The following is a 14,839-nucleotide window of genomic DNA, read 5'->3' on the forward strand; positions in this document are numbered from 1 at the left end:
TAAACTTCCATGCTTGGAAGTTGTTCTTGTCAAGATTTTCAGTGACAATCTGTGAAAGAGAATCAGACGCCATTACAAAACACTGCAAAAAAACACAGCTTCAGCCTCATAAGGGCAAATCTGCAAAACTGACGAAAGTGGTACTTGACCACACTGTCACTTCCTAGTGACGATTTTGCATCAACAAGCAACAAGGATGATTCTATAACTCCCAATGTCTTTGTGCACAGGCATACGATGCAATTTCTGCAGTAACTTTCCACCGACCTGTAGAACAGTGGTCGCACAGCATAAAATAGGGCCTTTTCCTGAGTGCGTGTAGTAAACTTCCGCCTCCAAAACAGGCCCCGAAATGGCCTCAAATCAAAAAAATAGGGATACCAAGGCCTAAAGCCCTATCCCACAGCATATACTGCCCTCTTGCCACACCACGAAGGGCGTCTCAATTTGAGACAATGCACTCCTGCACTATCCGACTGTGCTACCTGCAGAGACTTGCTCCCAAAACAGAAAAATGAAAGCAGCACTGGTCCTCTTACCAGAATACCGCAAACTTGGTTTGCTTTCTTGAGCTCCTTACCACGAACAAGGCTCTGATACCATGTCAAGATTGTGGGAGAGAAGGAAGGAGTCTCACTTGTAGCTTTCTTGCTTGCACAATGGGAAAATACACACAAAGGTGGAGGCTGAAAACTGTTTTGCTCTTCTTAGTTGTGTAAGCCAAAAGAACTCTCATACAAAGAAATAGAAGAACCCTATATATATGGATCTCAAACCAAACTCAACTAACTAAGGTGGCATACTAACTGAGCCACGAACTAGAGTAGATAGGGATAGCTGTCATCTAGCTATATTCATGGGCGGTGTACCAACCGCATCTACAACAACTGACAAGTTGATGACATAAATGCATAACAGTCACCCTGGTATATCACGAGTGGAGCTCGATATCTCAACACTATAAACACCGACCTCGAGTCAATGCGGCCAACAGACCTTCAGGATGCACTCATTCGAGCTGCACCCATAATACAAGAAGTGCAGACCATGCCAAGAAGTAACAAGACTTGGTCTTATAAGGATCAGAAAAAAGGAGTATATAGGTCCCATGCGAAGAGAGCTCAAGGTCAAAACCAAGGACAAAGGAACAAGGATAGAACCAACAATGTCAATGATTTTGTTCCTACCCAAGGTAATGGCCACAACCTCCATTGCTTCCATTGCAACGAGCCCGGTCATTTCAAAAGGCAATGTCCCAAGGAGCCGCCACCCAGGGCAGAGGAAGAACTGCCAGTCCATGCCGCCCTTCACAAGAAAGGCACGAATTGTCAGTTTTTGGTGATTCAGACACCATCGGATTATCAAGGTAAAGGCTTCAAAATCTTGATTGATTGTGGTAGTACACATTCTTTTATTTCACCAGTCTGTGTAAGAAGATTAGGAATAGCCACAAAAGATGCACCTACCTTGCTTGTGGAATTAGAAAATGGTCATGAGGTCACTTGTACTAGGCAAACTGCTAAGGTGGAATTCCTACTGGGACAGAAAGTTGACTTCATTCAGATTCAGAGTTATGAACCTAGGTATCCATGAGTGTTTGCTCGGAATGGATTGGCTTAAACCTAATGATGCCCACATTCATTGTGGAAAGGGCCAAGTTTTCTTTTGAAACTTTGAAGGGAAATTGGTCACAACTCAAGGAGAGGCTAGAGAGCCAAAAATTCAATTGGCCAAAGCATCTCAGATAATAAAGGGAGTTAGAAAGGGACTACCTGTCTATTTGATTAAGTTTAATAAGCTAGATCAGAATCAGGAGTCTAGTGAAGAACCTTCATGGCTAAAGGAGTACACATACGTATTTCCTGAAGAGCTGACAGAACTTCCTCCTCAAAGGGAAGTTGATCATGAAATCAAGCTAGCACCAGGAGCTACGCCAATTGCAAAGAGACCATATAGAATGTCCATTCTAGAAGTGATTGAGCTAAAGGAGCAACTCAAGCAAGTGTTAGATCAAGGCTACATTCGTCCTAGCAGTTTGCCATGGGGAGCTCCAGTGCTATTCTAGAAGAAGAAAGATGGAACGCTTCGACTATGTATTGATTACAGAGGGTTGAATCAATCAACCATTAAGAACAAATATCCCATTCCAAGAATAGATGAACTTCTTGACTGTCTTCAAGGTATGAAGATCTTCTCCAAGATTGATCTCAGGTCTGGATACTATCAAATAAGGATCAAGGAAGAAGATATCCCAAAGACGGCATTTATCACAAGATTCGGGCATTTTGAGTTAATGTAAGATATCTTTAGACCATATATTGATGACTTCGTACTCGTCTTCTTTGATGATACCTTAGTCTACTCCGAACAGGAAGAAGATCATGAACGCCAGCTTCGCATTGTCCTTGAGACAATGAGGGCACACAAGCTTTATGCCAAGAAGAAGAAGTGTGCATTCTTCAAACGACAGATTGAATATCTGGGATTCATTGTATCAGTGGAAGGAATTTCAGTAGACCCGGCCAAGGTCAAAGACGTTCTAGAATGGCAAATACCAACAACTGTCAAAGAAATGCACAGTTTTCTTGGATTGACAGGATGGTACAGGGTCTTTATAAAAAACTATGCTTTGATTGCATCACCACTAACCGATCTACTAAAGAAGCAAACATCAATTGTATGGTCAACTACTAAACAATGTAGCTTTGATAAACTAAAGCAAAGCTTGGTATCAGCACCTATCCTGAAACTTCTGGACCTTGGTATGGAGTTTGAAGTGATAACTGATGCTAGCACACTTGCCTTAGGATGTGTGCTTATGCAAGAAGGTCATCTTGTAGCATACTCTTCGAGGAAACTGAAGAGCCATGAGAGGAGCTATGCTACCCACGATCTGGAGCTGTTAGTTGTCATCCATGCTCTCAAGCTTTGGAGACACTACTTGCTGGGTAACAATTTTACCTTAGTGACGGATCATAGAAGTCTTAAGTGGATCTTTACCCAGAATGAGCTCAACATGAGGCAACATCGATGGATTGAAGTGCTGGAGGAATATGACTTTGAAATCAAATACCGGCCTGGAAAGGAGAATGTAGTTGCCAATGCACTCAGTCGCAAGGCATTTCTAAATTCTCTAATCATGCAAGATCCATCAACAACCAGATCTTTAGCCACAAAGGTATCCATGCCAAACAACCCAATACTTAAGCTAGCTAGAGAAGAGGCATGCCATGATCCAACCTATCAGAAGATGCTAAGGGAGATTCCTATCAAGGATCAAGATCCGAAGCTACATGCAAACTGTAACAATTCCGATCTCTAAACTACACTCCTCACGAGAACCTCCTCTTACAAAAAAAAATCCAAAATATTAATTGTTAGAATTATGGTAAATTTTTTCCCCCTTTCCCCCAGCCGACTGTTGTTGAGTGTGGAAATGATTGGTTTTTGGGTTGATTTTTTGTTGTTTTTGTTGCTGAATGGTTGTTTTTGGTGGTTGATTGTTTGAGTTTGAAGATGTTTTGAAGTGTTTGGAGTGGTTTGAGTATGTTTGAAAGGGCTTATGTTGGTTTTTGATGAAATATGTTGTTCTGAAGAGTTCTGTAATTCTCTCTGTATGGTTTTGTAAGGCTTGATTTTCTTCTGTTTTGTTCTGTTTTGGTTCTATTTTGGTAGTTGAAATGATTGAATGGATGTTTCAGATATGATTGAGGATGTGTTAAAAGGTTTATGAGAGATTGAATTGGTTTTGTTTTGGTTTTTATGGGTTTTGTTGATCTTCTGTAAAGTTCTGTAGCTTCTGTGCTTCTGTAGCTCTGTAGTCTTGTTGCTCTGTTGTTTTGTGGTCTGTTCTGTTTGTTTCTGTTGAGTGTTATGATGGATGTATGGATGTTTTGGAAAGTGTTATTGTCTTAGGAAAAGGATGAATGGAAGCTCTATTCAAGTTAAAAGAAGTGAAGAAGTATCTGATGAAGATTTACAGAAGGTTACAGAAGACAGTGAAAGAAGACAGATCTCACAGGACACTATGATGTCTTTGTTGACCCTTCATATCAAACATACCTTTTGGGAGGTGTATCCACGACCTAATGAGTATTATTAAGGGTTATTATGAGAGTATTGTAGTGAGGATATGATATACTATTGATGGAGAGAGAGAGAGAGAGAGTTAGAGATAGTCAATTCTATGAAAACAATGTAATTGTATATGAGAGATTGAGAGAGAGAACTATGAAGACATTGAAGATGAATAATATGTGATGTATTTCCATTCAAAGATGGTGTATTCCTTTGTGTTCTTTGTTCTATTGATGGATTTTGTGAAGATGTTGGAGAATATGGTTGATTTTATCAAATCCATGGGAGATATCTACTATGATGCTGCGTGAAGAATTGTTGTTTTCTTTGTTTTGATGTGATCAAGAGAATGAAATAAAAGCTTGTTGATGTTACAAGATAGATTTTCTTGCAAGAGAATTCCCTTTTCCTTGGTGTTTCTCTTGGGGCTCCATGTTTTTTGGTGCGCAACCGGGGAAACTTGCCATCAACAAGCACCGGAATAGGCTGAAGGAAATGGCATTGCCAAGAAGAGGCTGAAAATGAAAAAAATGGCATTGCCAAGAAGAGGTTTGTAAAGTTCCTTCTTGCACTAAAGAGTTGGAATTTCTCATAATCAAAGCCACTTTCCACAAGAAGTTCATCCCACAATGCCGGAAACACATCACCATCATGATGCATGCTCTATGTGGTGGGCTATTCCTCTTCCTGTTGAAGTAGCGAAAACTTGCATCTTGGTGGCAACTAGTTTGGGAACAAATTGAAGAGCAGAAATAGAGAGAATGACCATCTATGGAAAATTTGGCATTCATTGAGAAGTTTCCAGACATCATCAAGTGGGAGATTGTGAAGAAGCTTCAGGAGTCTTCGTCTGTAGAGGTTCACGAAGACAAGAAGGAAAAAAGTTGGAATTTGTTCGTGGATGCTCAACAGCAAGATACGTGGGATGCTTGGTGTTCTGACAATCTTTTGTTTGTCCAATTGGCAGCCCACTGGAAGTTGGTAGACAAAGTGTTCTTTACAACATACACTGTTGAAACCATCAGAAGCTGGCATTACTATGATGATGGCACCACCACAATGCTTAGACATATGCATTTTGACACCTTCAGTACCGAATACCTTCCTCTGTGCAGTGGCATGAAAGCAGAATTCAGAGACGTTGAAAAGGAAGAAGTAGAAGAAATGTTGGCAAGAGTCCTCCAGAGACTGAAGCCTTCTGTTATCCCTTTGTGGAGCACTAACAACATAGTGGAGCCAACCCCCTGATGAATGACGCAATAAACAGGAAAGCGTTAGAACGATTCCAGAGGTACGTGAGAAGAGAGAAGGCAAAAATCAAAGCTGAGAACGTGCTAGCAGGAGAAGCCGCCTTTCAAGCCCTTGTGGAACTCTTTACAGAAGTCCCAATGGCACATCAAGCCCTTCCTCCTCCTGCTGGAGGTCCACTTCCAAGCCAGATCCGTCCTGAAAATATTGATGACAGGCCAGCGAATGTAGTCCCGTTTTGCCAATTTTTAAGGGAGAGTACAATGAAGACCCCAATCTTCATGTAGCAGAGTTTATGGTAGCATGTGTGGCTAACAATGTCAGAACCCCTGAGCATTGGTTAGCAATATTCCCCGCCACTTTCAAGGGCGCGGCGTTTCAGTGGTATGAGAGATAAGCGACAGGAACTTTTGGCACATGGGACGACCTGAAGTTAGCCTTCCTCACTAAATTCAGGAGTGAAGGTTTTGAAGAGCGGATGCGAGAGGAATTTATGAATTTAAGTCAGTCCTCTGGAGAAAGAGTAGAAGCTTATGTCTCACGAATGGAATCCATCTTTAAGAGATGGATTAACCATAATCTAGATGATGGCATTCAGAAGGGAGTGTTTCTCAGAGGATTACAATCAGAAGTCCGTAAGTTTGTGAAACTGCAAAGACCAGCCACACTGCAAGCTGCAACAGAAGGTGCAAGACTGTACGATGAAGTGGAAGCTAGATTGGCGATGAATCCAGGAAGAGGAGTCCTACTTCCTCTGATGTCAGGAATGATGTACCCACCAAATGCAATCCCAGGGACTGTCCCCTACCCCTACCAACAAATGCCCCCAGTATCACAGTACAGTGCACCAAATCCAAAGTGGCCACAATCAATGCCTCAAATGATGGTTCAACCACAACAAAAATGGTCCCAACCAATTTCCCCAATGCCAAATCAGCAACAGTGGAACCCTACCAACTGGAGCCAACAGCCAACAGTTCAAACATGAGCTCTGAATTAGAATTAAAATAGAGACCCCTCTGCACCAACCCAACCTATTTGTGTAGTGAATACAGAGACTCCTCAAAACCCTACTGCCAGTGCCTCAAGGGGAGAAAGCTTGAAGGATTATTTATCCAACTTAGTTGCAAATATCAAAAAGGAGTTGATGGATGTGATTATAGAGCAACTACAGATGCTAAAAGTGAATATCGCTAGCATATCCAACGTTGCAGGAGCAGGAAGAGATGTGATGCGGTCAAATACTTGATGTGGTAAGTGTCATCAAGCAGGCCATTTAGCCACTGAATGTACATGAAAACCAACCATTCCTGGAGCCTTCTGTTCCTACTGTTTGCGGAAGAACCATACAGAGGATCTTTTCTCTCTGAAGGAGATGCATGATAGGAGAAGGAAGGAAGAAGATGCAAGATTCAACTTGCTGGAATCCAAAATGACAACACAGGATATTGGACCAAAGCCTAGGGAGTTTGGTCCTAATTTCAGACCCAGAAGATTTCCATCCCAAAGTTACAGAGGAAGACAGTCTGGCGGTGGTCAGAGATCAGAAGTGGAGTGTTACAGATGTGGAGAAAAAGGACACATTTCACCAAATTGTCCAAATCCCAAAAGGTCAGTGGATTACAAGCCCTTATGCAGTCGATGCAAAGGAGAAGGCCACACTGTAAAAGATTGTCCAAGCCCAGCCCCAGTGAAAAACAGTGCTACTGATAATCCGTCCAAGGCCCAAGAGCCTACCTCCAATTTACTGGGATTGGAAGTTGCTGCCATCACGCGTGCAAAGAAGAAGGAACAACCTATCGAGAAAGAAAATAATCCTCTTGCCAGAACAGTGAAGTTCAATCTTCCAACAGAAGAACATAACAGGACAGAGCCTGATAGTGCCGTACAGAGCATTACAGTGCCACTGAGAGTCACAGAGACAGTTCCAGAGATAGGACAAGAGGTCCAGGAGATGGAAGAGGAGGAAGCGCCACAAGTGGCAAAAGAAGTTCCCATGATGCCCCTGTTGGAAGAAAAAAAGAAAATGGAAATGGGTGTTGCCCCATTCCCTAACCGGTTAGAGAAGCCAATGGATCCTATTAAGGAATACGATCTGGTCAGAGATCTAGATACCTTTAAACCAAACCTCACATTCCGACAATTGTTGATGTTGTCTCCCAGTTGTGCTGAAAAAGGTTCAAAAGTATACTGACAAGAAGACGTGGATTAAGGATTGCTCCCTCAACAACAACAAAGTCCAACAAAGCTCCAGAGCCTGTAAAAGAAGTGGATGTGGCTAACGCCTTCCTAGATCCTGGTACCCTAGAGACTAGTGTGTGGATAGAAGGCTGCTTTATTGCAAATGCAATGATTGATGGTGGCTCATCAGTGAACATTATGATGGATGTGACAATGAAGGATCTAGGCCTACAAGGTGTGTAACCAACCCAATGGCTCATCAGACTGGCGGATCAAAGCAGAATCAAGCCTTTGGGCATTCTCCCATATGTGAAGACTATAGTGGCTGGAAAAGATTATTGGCTAACCTATTTGGTGGTGAAGCCAAACTCTTATGATACATCCTACCCCCTGTTACTGGGCAAACCATGGCTTTTTGAGGCCAGAGCAAGGACGAATTGGTTCAAAGGAACCTTGACCTTGGGTAGAGGACCCAATAAAGTGGTGATGAAGCTATATGGTGCTCAAAAAGGACATGGGTCCACCTCCTTGGAATTATCTTGTGACTCCCCCAATGAGGCTACAGATGAAACATCAGTAGACAAAGATGCTGTCAAACAGATCCTTCCCAAGAAAACAGTGGCACAGTCCCTGACAGTGGGGATTGTAAGCCAACTTTCTCAAGATGCAAAGTCCTTGTCAATGGGTGAATACTTCCTACCTGAACCAGGAACTCCCTTCGAAATCACTTCTGACAATGAGATAGAAGCATGGATGTACTACTCTCCCTGTTACATGGCCATAGCAAAGCCAGTGACAGAGGAAGAAGGCAAAGCAGAGGACCTGTTCTTCTCTTACAGAGCACCTACAGAGGCAGAGCCGAAGTCTAAAGAGGATGATGATGAATCTGAAGAAGGAGACTTTGAAAGCGAGACAGAAGAAACCACTCCACCCACAGAAGGCATAGATGAGGAGGGAGTTCCAGAAGCTTCAAAAGCAGAAGACTCCATGCTATGGGACAGAATGGCAATGGTACCCTTTGGATTGGTAAATGGATCTTTCCGTAGGCAAAGCCTATATAAAAAGTGGATCAAGCAAAATAAGCCGTCTTTTATCAGCGGTTCTTGTCGCACCCATCCATACTTGTCAAGAAAGGATGATGATGATGCTCCTTGTCAACAAGTACCAGTCCCAAGGCCACAACAGAATTCCAAGAGCCCTTGTTTTATAGCATTCCTAGATGCATCCTTTGAAGAGGAGTCCTCAAGCTCTAAGGTAATTAACATTCAAACCAAAACCGAGACAGCGCTGAATCCATTTCACCATTTCAAGGGGCAACCTAAGTCCTTACTGCAAGAAGACGTTGGGTCTAGTGGGACATTAGAAGAGGACACCACCCTCTTGAAGGAGTTGGATCTGTACCCAGAAGCAGTCCGTGGAACCTTCATCCGTGAAGTAGAAGGTGAAAGGCAGTTAATCTTTGTGGATGCAGATGGCACTGAACGCCATTTGAAGGTGGGTACCAGCCTACCAGAAGAGGAGTTGTCAACCTTGAACAACTTGTTAAAAGAGAATTTGGATGTGTTTGCATGGTCTTACAAAGACCTAAAGGGGATTGATCCCACAATATGTCAGCATCATATTGATTTGGAGCCTGATGCCAAGCTAGTACGGAAACGACAGAGGCGAATGAACCCGAATTATTCCACATTGGTGAAAGCAGAGCTGGTGAAGCTTTTGGAAGCCGAGTTCATCTATCCAGTGGCAAATAGTGAATGGGTCTCACCCATTGTGGTTGTACCCAAGAAGAATGGCAAGCTTCGTATATGTGTGGATTTTGGCAAGTTGAATTCCAAGACGAAGAAGGATCACTTTCCTATCCCTTTCACAAACCAACTGTTGGACATAGTGGGGCAGGGCATGAGCTTTATTCCCTTCTGGATAGATTTAGTGGATACAACCAAGTGCAAATAGTAGAAGAAGATCAGTCCAAACAACCTTCACCACTGAATGGGGGACCTACGCTTACCGAGTGATGCCGTTTGGACTCTGCAATGCCCCTGCTAATTTCCAGCGACTCATGATGGCCGCATTCCAAAATCATCTGCACGACTTTATTGAGGTATATTTGGATGACTTATGTGTCTATAGTTTGATCCATGAACACTGGGGACATTTGGAACAATGCTTTGACCGATGCCGAGAGTATGGGATCTCCCTCAACCCCGACAAATGCATCTTTGGGGTCTCTTCTAGAGTTCTCTTGGGCCACATTGTCTCTGCACAAGGGATATCAATAGACCCTGCAAAGATCGAGAAGATCGCAGCTTTGACAGCACCCACCAACCTCAAATAGTTGAGGGGATTCCTAGGCCATGTGGGTTACTACAGAAAGTTCATAGCCCATTTTGCAACAAAGGCAACCTCCTTGTACAAGCTTCTGAGGAAAGATGCAGAGTTTATTTGGACGGAAGAATGTGACAAAGGCTTCAACACTCTGAAGCAGTGTCTGATTGAGGCACCCATTATGCAACCTCCTGATTGGACGAAGGAGTTTCATTACAAAACCACATGAACTGGCGCCACGTTCCATGTTGATTGCTAACTTCTCCTCTTGAACTAAACCACTCCATGATGCCCCAAAATGAAGGTGCAAGCACCCCATATGACATATTTTTAATAGATTTTTTGCATTTTCCTTCTCTAGCTCCCAACCATCCTTGATATTGTACACATATGCGAGATGGAATCCTTCTTATAGCCCAAACGATGTCATGAAGGACTGTCTCCACCACCATTTCCTCCAAACAATTTGGTGATACTACCCTTGATTGGTCGGAAGGAAAAGGGTCCTACAGTTTAAGGGCTAGGTGCAGTCCTATGTCAAAAGGGCCCCTTGAAATTAGATCAACCGATCTATTACGCAAGCCGAAAAGTCACTAATAGAGAACGGAACTATACAGTGACAGAGTTGGAGTGCTTGGCAATGGTGTTTGCCCTAGAGAAGTTTTGCCACTACCTACTGTCTACCCACTTTAAATTTTATGTGGATCATGAGGCCCTGTCCTTCCTGATGAACAAAGCAGACGTGAAAGGATGAATGATGAGATGGCTCCTTCTATTCCAAGAGTTCGACTTTGAGGTAATTACCAAACCTGGTCATTTCCATGTTCTGGCTGATCATCTATCGTGTATCCCACAGACTGCAGACGAGGAGCAGGATGATCCAGACCTCCCCGATGCTTCCCTATTCTTGGTAGAAACTGTAACCCCCTGGTATGCAGACATTGCCAATCTGCTGGCAACACAACAGTACCCTCCTGGTATTTCTAGTCGGGAAAGGAAGAAGCTTATGTTAGAATCAGCCCCTTACACCCTGTTAGGCGGTGCACTGTACAAGAAAGGCAAAGATGAAGTGCTCAGAAGTTGTGTTGCAGGAGATGAGATTGGGATTGTTTTGAAGGCTTGCCATGACGAGCCATGTGGAGGCCACTTCATAGGAGAAGCTACAGCCAGGAAGGCTCTACTAGCAGGATACTAGTGGCCGACCCTCCACAAGGATGCATATGATTACTGTAAAAGATGTGATGCTTGTCAGCGAATGGGGAAACCCACCAAAACAAGTGCCATGCCACTACAGCCTATCCTTCTTTTGAAGCCGTTTGAGAAGTGGGGGATTGATTTCATGGGTCCCATTGATCCACCCACCAGAAGAAAACAGAACATATACATATTGGTATGTACGCATTATGTTACAAAGTGGTGTGAAGCTAAATCCCTAAAGCGGGATGATGGTAACAGCGTGGCCCTGTTCATGTACAAGAATATCATCACCCGGTTTGGCAGTCCCCTAGAGCTAGTAAGTGACAAAGGCACTCATTTCATTAATAAAGTCATGGAAGAGTTGACAGAGCTATATAAGATCCGCCATCGCAAGTCCACTCCTTATTACCCCATAGCCAACGGCCAAGTTGAAGTTACCAATCGCATCCTCTGCTCAATCTTGACAAGGACGATTGCTGCACATCATCGTGATTGGGATGATCGACTTACAGAGGCCCTCTGGGCATACAAATCCTCCCATAAAGCAGCTATAGGACAGACACCCTTCCAGCTGGTGTATGGTACAGAAGCTATTTTCCCTGTTGAACTGGAATTGCCCTCTTTGCGAGTGGCTATCAAAGAGCATTTGGGGGATGATGATTCACTGCAACGACGTCTCCTGCACTTGGAATGTTTGGACGAAACTCGCAGGATGGCTCTACAGTGCATGGAAGCCACGCAAGCTCGACGCAAGGCCTACCATGACAGTTTCATCAAGCAGAAGGAGTTCAAAGAAGGTGATTTGATCCTAGCCTACAATTCACGACTTGGCAAGTTTCCTGGCAAGCTTCAACAGCGGTGGATGGACCCATATAAGGTACTTGCTGTCAATCCTAATGGCTCTGTCCAAGTGCAAACCGTTGATGCCTCTAATGATCCCTTCTTGATCAATGGATATCGCCTGAAGAAGTACTTCCCTCCTTGGGGAACTTGATAATCATGGTCACATGATCCTTTCCCCCGTTGGCGTGGCATTGTCACTCTTATGATGCTACTTCTGATAGCCGTTCTTCAACCACTCCTGATGAGGTGGACGAAACCCTCTGTCCCCTCAGCCCCACCTCCCGCCCTTGATCTCTTATCCTCTATTTTCCACCACCAGCAGTGGCGAGGTGGGTTCTGACAAATGGTATTTCCACCATTCCCTTTCTTAATTCGAAAAAAAAAAGAAAAAAATATACATATCGATCATAGAAGAAAAGGACTTCGGTCCCTGTTATGCCAAACTATTCTTCGAGAAAAGGTAGAGATACCCTTGGGAATAGAAAAAAAAAACAACAACAATAAAACACGAAAAAAAAAGAAAAACAACAAGAAAATAAAGAGAAAAGAAAAAAAACTGTTATGGGAGAAAAGGAAGAAATTCCCTGTCATAGTAGGCCTCGTTCCAAGAAAAGGTGGTTAACACCCTTGGGCGGGAAGCTGGCTGTGGAAAAGGTGGCAACACCCAACAGTCCAGAAAGTGGATTCCTCAATTGACATCCCCAGGATCCAATTCTGAAGCTGCCTCCCTTGGTACGCTATGTCATGTGCCTTTCTGCAGAGGGTTTGACAGTCCTTTAGCAAACGCAATGTTCTTATCTAACCCCACGTTCGATCTGATGGCTACCTCCCTAGATACGCCTCTTCAACAACTGACGACGCGATCTTCATCGACAAACAATCGAGTGACGCGAGCTTTCATCCTAACCGGATGGGGAAGTGAGTATGGTTGCCTGTTGTAACTATCAACAAAGAGTGAGACAGAGGGTGGGGCGAGTGACCAGTCTTTTTCCTTCAAATCAAATGAGAGGTGAGAAGTGTGAATGAAGTGTTGCACGCACGGGATGGGCCTCTCAATGCACAACGCACGATCTGTTTCTGTGCACTACACCATAAGGCTCCCTGGCCTTCCTTCTCGCACCGTATGCTGGCATAGGGTGGGATGCACAGTTGCACCATCAAATGCGCACAAGGCATGCAACCTTTGCACAAGTGACCGTGAGGATTACATCAACGGGTTTTAGGACCTCGTTGCCTTCTGTATCTATCAACAGAGTGTGAGAGAGAGGGTGGGCTGAGTGTGACTGGAGTTTCTTCAATCAATTATCGAGAGGTGAGGATTGAGGGACGTTACGATCTGTGGAGCAAGGTATGTTCTCTTTTTCCTATGCACCCACGGGGTGGGTTTTTGCCATCAACACAAGACACATCATTCTGCTTTATACACTGCACTATAAGGCTCCCTGGCCTTTCTCCTTTGCGCCTATGCCAGACGGGTTGGACGCACTGATGCACCATCAATTGTGCACCCTGGCATACTCCCTCTATACCATTCCTTTGTCGCTTCCTAAACCGGGTGTGAGCTATGGGTTTTCATTCTGATTTCCTCGAGTGATATTAGTCATGGGGTGAGTGACTGCTCTTTCATTCCATATGAGTGATTGTGCGTTGAGTGCAATATCCCTCGCCATCAATGAATTTCATACATTTTCTTCAACCAGCTACCTCCATGGGTGCTGCTGCGTGGTCCCTGCCACGACAGATGTGTGCTGTGAAGATACTTTGGTACCTCCTGCAGCCAACAACGACAGTGGACGTGCCATCGGCAGTCAACCTTGATTCTCGACAACACGGGCCAAGTTTTTCTAACCCTACACTTTTTGTTGTCCGTGACGTTTATGTTTTAAGTGTGGGGACGCTAGCGGTTGATCTGTTGTGTGGTATTAGATCCCTGTTGCTCAGGTCAACCCTACCCGTTAAGGTTTTAAGTGTAGGGACGCGTCTCTGCGCGTCTACCTTGCATACTGCCCTGCATATGCCTCACTTTGATCATGCATGTATGCCATGACTTTCTTTTACCCTCTTGGGGTCCCTTCCCCACCCACCCGTCCACTGTCTCCCCTCCCTTGGGGCTATTCCTCCTCCATTTCTCTTTTTCTCTTATTTTGTTGTGTTTCCTTGTGAATGCACCCTACGTTCACTAAACTTCCAATCCACAATTATAGCCATGTTCATCCCTTCGAACTGTCCAATTTTGCTTTTTACCCACCCCTGTTTGGATGCAGGATTTTTGAGTTATTAATTTTTTACGGATTTTGCGAAAATTAGACCATTTTCCATGTGAACACGATTTTCTTGCTTCGGAATAGTGATCTGACATCATAGCCCTGACAACCACTTTCCCCTGATATTTTTCCTTTTTACTCTGTGTCCTTCCGATGCACGGTTTGTCCAATATTAATTTTTGCAGTTTCTCGGGAACTTTTTATGCGTGTTTTTGATATTTTTCCATGTGAACTTGCCTTGTTTGCATTGGAATTCCAATTTGACTTGATAGCCGTGTCCACCGCAACTTTCCCTAAATTTTTTCTTTTTTCTCCCCCCTATTTCGACTTCCCTAAGTTTTTTGCATGTGAACGCCTCCTAACTCTATCTGAATTGCGTTTTAACATGACAGGCTTGTGAAACTCCATCCCCCGCATAGTTGTCATTTTTGCTGCCCCTGTTCCGGTGAACCGATCTTTTGTTATTAATTTCCGACCTCGTTTTTGTGTGTCATTTTTACGTTTTCCCCATGTGAACGCGTCCTCTCGTGATCGAAACTGTGTTTTGAAGTGATAGGTTATTTGGCACGTTCTTTTGCACATTTTTCCTTCTTTCTGCCTTGCATTTAGGTGAGCGGATTTCCCGAAATTAATCCCCGTATGTGTTTTTGGGGCCGTTTTTCGTGTTTTTTGCATGTGCACGCCCTTTATTCCCCCTAGAACCC

Source organism: Lygodium microphyllum, chromosome 9 (genome assembly GCF_053477565.2).
Source record: "Lygodium microphyllum isolate KBCC chromosome 9, Lygodium_microphyllum_v1.1.10, whole genome shotgun sequence".
NCBI classification, from domain to species: domain Eukaryota; kingdom Viridiplantae; phylum Streptophyta; class Polypodiopsida; order Schizaeales; family Lygodiaceae; genus Lygodium; species Lygodium microphyllum.